We start from the raw sequence: 6,069 nt of genomic DNA on the forward strand, positions 1-6,069 counted from the left end.
GAGGATGGCAAATCGTTCAAAATCATTAATGTAACGATGTTTTTACGTTTACAATATTGCAACCGTTAAAAGATAAGCGCGTGCAATAGTCATTTGGACCTCAAGAAGAGATCACACAGAATTGAACATTTTGCTATGCTAAAGGTGCATATAAGGAAGCATATTTGCGAAAGTAAATATAAGACGATAAATGTTTTACTACTGTATCGTCTACCATTTAGCTGCGGTTCGCTCTTGTTTCAAGAGAGTTGTTTCGAATAATAATTCCACAATGTTGCATGAGAAAAATGATGTGCTGTTGCTTCCATGATATAAGGTGTTTTTTCTTAAAAAACTGACTTTTACGTGATAAGGTTTTTCTCAGAATCATTTGATTTAGTTATTTCGTTAATATTTCCATTTTTGTTTGTTATTTACAATTTGATTGGCTCAGTATTATTTAATTCATGCAGTAACCTTTCTCCTACGTCAGTAAGACTTGCTGTGTCGATCAGAATGACGTTATTTGTACAAACTGCTATAATGATTTTTCTGAGGTACAGCGTATATGATTTATCATTAAAATTTTGAACAAGTCGAATATGAAATGTATAGGAATTTCACAAGAGGCCAACAGGCCTTAACAGTCACCTGAGTACCAAAGCCCATACATAAGGTTTGAGGATCTCATATATGCATTAAGGTCAGACGCGACATATCCTCCATTTTTCTATTTTTTCCTATCTCCACAATGTGAAGATCTCACTTAATAATTTTATAATTATATTTTTATGTTATATGATTCCTTTTTTATTTATATATATTTACATTTTCCAGTGTCTTTGCCTGTGATAACACTTCGTATCGATTTTGCACTATATAACCCATAATACAAATGACGCCAAACTGAGGCGCCAGCGGGGTTTGCTTATATTATATTTAAATATTTAATCGTACAATGGCTTAAAATTATATAAATATAAGTAATAAGAAATCATTCTTTGAATATTATGAGGTGATAATTTCGGTCGGGGCGTGATCAAATCTATCATAAGGCCCTTCGGGCCTTATTGGATTTGATCACGCCCCGACCAAAATTTTTACCTCATAATACTCAAAGAATGATTCCTTATTCCTTATATAAAGTGTTCAACTGAAAATGTATAGCATGGCTTTATTTATAAGCATTCAAATACATTTTGCATGCTATTTTAAGGAAAATTCGAAATATTCTAGCTGCGAAAGAGCCCGGTAATGTACCCTGAAATTTTGGGAATAAACAGGTTTAAATATTAATAAATAAGGAATAAAATATCAAGGAAAATTATTTAAAATTGAGGAACGTCTCGTGTGTTCATTTAAATTTTTTTCAAAGTGCGTTGCCACATCTGCATTAGTGCCCGATGATTTAGCGCACCCATCTAATTTTCAGGGGAGGACTATGGAACACTATAGTTGCTTTAATCAATTCAATTGGTATATATCTTTTATATACAATGTTATACCATTATATATGTAGTGGTGACATCATTATATACTGTGATTACATCATTATATCCAGAGTTATAATATATTTCCGTTATGTCTTAAAATCATTATAATATACAGTTATACAATGGTTAATTCCTTATATGCCATAAATAAATCTGTATATGATGTAATGAGTTTATTATATATAGATATATTTATCATGTATTGTTGTTCAGTCATTACGTTATGTGGTTCACTCTCATGGTTTACATTGACAAACATGCCTTGCCTATTTCGACGAAGTTATTGCCTTTTCAGATTTGTTTTATTCTCATATTAAAAGATTCTCCAAAGTTTTATGTGTATATCAGGTACACATTGTTTAGACGAATATAAAAAAACAAGATCAAAATATTATTCAGTGTGATAGACGTTGAACTTTTCAGCAAAAATTTAAAGGCCACTTTACAAAATTTGCATCACAAACTTAGAAGAACTTGAATATTTACTTATCTTTGGTCTTGACGGCTTCCCAGTTTAATGATATTAGCACGGGAGTTTGAGCTTCCTATTTATCTTCTGTTTCTGACAGCCAAGTACCAATCTCAATGTTCATATGTACAAAACGCATAAAAATCCATGTGGGGAAAATATTTCCTGACAAGTGACGAAATGTTTGACAAAAACGTTACAATGATTAAACACTCAGAATATCTATACTACTACATTAAAATGATAGACTCAAAATTTTGGGCTTTAATACAGAGAAATCGGAAGAGTACTGTCTTTTGTTTTATCTAATTTGAACATCATTTGTACTTGAAGAATTCCAATTGTTTTTTATATTTTCTCAATCAAGCTTTGCTGATTAATAATCAACGAAAATTCCTTTTAAAAATCCGGAAATCTGGATTTTTTTTAATTTTTGCGCATGCGCATTACATTCAAGCTAAATAACGGGAGGCTCTTTAGTTAATGTTTCCACAATATCACATTTGCATGGATAAAGTCAGAAACGATATAACAAATGTACATTTTCATTGAAAATATGTCAGATATTCTGTTCATCAAAGGAAGTACGGGAGATAACGCTTAGTGTATTTAATATAAAAAATCCCGATTGTTTCGAATGTTGACTTCAAATGTTAATTCGAAGCGAGTAAAAAACGTTGGTGAAAAAGTGTTGAATTCTTCATTAATATGAATTTTTAGATGAAAGATATTTACGGCCTCAAATGGTTTGTTATGAATAATTTAACTGTTATTTTCAATGAAATTTAAGAGCATTCTGCAATTTTTTGGTTCATTACGGGTATATGGGAGGCATTTTAACTGTGGCGATGGCCTGTACCGAGACACAGTTAATAGATTATTCAAACTAAGCAAAGTGTAGTGAAATTAATGTTACGGGATTTAAATACTACACACATGTATCGTAACAGGTTTTATTGTGATGATCGAATGAGATATAGTTCTGAAACATGCACAAACATACATAAACAATATTTTGTGGAATATTGTCTTCCAGATCAGTAACCACAATATCGTCATAACTCTGCTCACTATAAATACTCTGACCATCATCAGAAGGCTCTGCATGTTTCTGTACTACAGGCTTCTTTTGTCTAGGCAATGGTGTTGGTTTGTTGTACGATATAAATCCAATGGGGTATAGTAAATTTCGATGCAAAGTTCTCTCTTTTCCATCTCCATTTTCCTTTCTGACTGTATAAACTGGAATCTGGCTATTTGGCTGTGCTATAATGATATAGGGTTCTTCTTCCCATTTATTGGCTAACTTATGCTTTCCTTCAAAATGCACTACTCTTACTAACTTAAGACTCTATCTCCGACTTCTAACACAGCACCTCTCATATTCCTATCATATTGCTCCTTTTGCTTTTGTCTGGACTTTTCCGCTACCTTAAAGGCTAAATTGTAGGCTTCAACCAGTCTTTCTCTAAGATCTTTAATATATTTTGTTTGTGGTTTTCTATTCTTTTCCTTAACTAATCCAAAAGCTATATCAATGGGTAAATTTGGCTGTCTACCGAACATTAAGAAATACGGAGATTGACCTGTCGATTCATGCCTGGTACAATTGTAAGAATGAACTAAAGTTGATACATACGATTTCCAATTTAATTTTTTGTTTGGGCCTAAAGTTCCTAACATGTTAAGAAGTGTTCTATTAAACCGTTCTGTCATTCCATTTCCCATTGGGTGATATGGAGTTGTCCTGGATTTTTCTGTTCCCAAAATTTTACAAAGTTCCTTGATTAAGTTTCCCTCAAAATTGGCTCCTTGGTCTGAATGAATGCGTTTTGGAATTCCATAATTAACTATAAAGTGATTGAATAAAACTTCTGCTGTTGTTCGAGCTGTTTGATTTCTGTTACGGGATTTAAATACTACACACATGTATCGTAACAGGTTTTATTGTGATGATCGAATGAGATATAGTTCTGAAACATACACAAACATACATAAACATACACATCACAAGACAACACAAACACATATATCAAGTACAATAGCTCCATTTCATAATTCAATCACATTTACTACTTTAATGAAATGGAAAATAGATCAAATTAAAATCAAATCAATTGTTCATATTTCACCATTATTATTAAGAATAATCAATATGTAAATTTATCACATATATGCATAATTATGACTTTTAGATATAAAGGTCAAAATTAGTATAGACAAAGTTTAGACAATTTGGACACCACATACATTTATATGTTAGTCACACAAAACATAGATCTTACCAGATATATGGTATCAGAACTTATGCATTGACATCGCTGTATTAATTACTTGCTTATGGAATGACTCTACAAATCAACCAAATAAATAATTGATTACTGATAAAATAATTACTTTAATAAATAGCATTCTAACCCTTTATTTTAATTAATAATTTATTTATCTTTCACACAAGTTAATAAAGTTAATAAACTCTCTTACTTTAGGTCTTAGTCCCAAGTCTGTCTTGAATATAATAATATTAATATATCAGACCGCTCTCAACAGTAGTCACTGGAGAAATTAAATCAAACACCCCAAAATTACTCTACCTTCAAAGAATTCAACCTTTAACCTTAAAACAAACCAACCAAAGTTAAGAATTACTAGACCATGAACAACAATCTCTCTACTTTATATGTATGGAAACCCATAAGTGACTTTACCAAATAAATAACTTGAATATAACTGTATAATACGGAAACATACGGCAGCAATAATAAATTTATTCAAACAACCAATAATTAAAATAACTTGCAATCTGTTCTATCACAAACTCCCTGAAAATATGTCAGATATTCTGTTCATCAAAGGAAATACGGGAGATAACGCTTAGTGTATTTAATATAAAAAATCCCGAGTGTTTCGAATGTTCACTTCAAATGTTAATTCGAAGCGAGTAAAAAACGTTGGTGAAAAAGTGTTGAATTCTTCATTAATATGAATTTTTAGATGAAAGATATTTACGGCCTCAAATGGTTTGTTATGAATAATTTAACTGTTATTTTCAATGAAATTTAAGAGCATTCTGCAATTTTTTGGTTCATTACGGGTATATGGGAGGCATTTTAACTGTGGCGATGGCCTGTACCGTGACACAGTTAATAGATTATTCAAACTAAGCAAAGTGTAGTGAAATTAACAGCATTATTGTAGGCTTAACTTAAAGCTTGGTTATGTAAATGTCAACAATACGGTGTGTTGATGCACAGTATCTATTTCGTAAATGTCCGATATCATATGCAAAGTCAACCCGTGCACGCACAAAGTATCATTTTAAAAAGAAGAGCGTGTCAAAAATAAACAAACATGTGGCTGTGTAATAAAAAGAAACTGGTCGAGATTTCTCTCTAATGTCCCAGTTCTGGGAGGTTCCGTATACCACTGTCTCAAAATCAGTGACATGGTTAATTTTAAACTATGTAATAGCTTATAAATGTTTAGTATTTAAATCTTATGATTTATTCAGGTACGGTTGAAGTAGCATCGAAAGGACAAGCCTATGGAGGTTGTCCTCATTGAAAGTACCAATGAGCCGACCATATGTTATGAGAAAACCACATGGAGAGAGTACATCGAATTTATCAACAGCAAGTCCTTCCTATATGCCTTCACCTGATCCAGGCGCCAGTGAGACCGAATCGCAATGAACATCGCTATGTTCGCCCAGTTCGGACATCTACCCCCCCCCCCCCTTCCAAGAACCTGTAAAAATAACATTTAGTGAACAAGATTTTATTTTGTTACGTTGTAAAAACCATCTGGAGTTTAAATATCCTAACAGAAATGTGTGAAACGTATTAAACAATCTATTTCTTCCCCTACGCCCGAGGTTGTTTCTCTATGACATTCAACCCATGGATCTGCATGCCTCCTGAAGTTGTAGTCATTTCACTTCAACTAATCAAGTCGACCTGAACTTTCTTATCAGTCTCCAGATATTCCAAAGTTCTTGAACCAGGCCAAACGTTCATTTTATGGTGCCATTGTTTCATCATCCATCTCTATGCCTGGCTTCGGGGCCACCAACATGTAACAATCTCAGCTCTAATCTCAGCCTCAAATCTTAGATTTCTGACTCTGGTG

At 32.6% G+C, this 6,069-nt stretch overlaps 1 long non-coding RNA gene across 1 annotated transcript; it reads right to left on the reverse strand.

The window, feature by feature from the left end:
* Window positions 1-3,869: 3,869 nt before the first annotated feature.
* LOC128156346 (uncharacterized) lies at window positions 3,870-4,939 on the reverse strand. Its single transcript, XR_008239703.1, has 2 exons — window positions 4,426-4,939; window positions 3,870-4,292 (listed from the first exon to the last, which is right to left on the reverse strand). It is a non-coding gene; the product is annotated as an uncharacterized LOC128156346 (long non-coding RNA).
* Between the last annotated feature and the right edge of the window lie 1,130 nt (window positions 4,940-6,069).

The sequence above is a fragment of the Crassostrea angulata genome, chromosome 7, assembly GCF_025612915.1.
Source record: "Crassostrea angulata isolate pt1a10 chromosome 7, ASM2561291v2, whole genome shotgun sequence".
Lineage (NCBI taxonomy): Eukaryota > Metazoa > Mollusca > Bivalvia > Ostreida > Ostreidae > Magallana > Magallana angulata.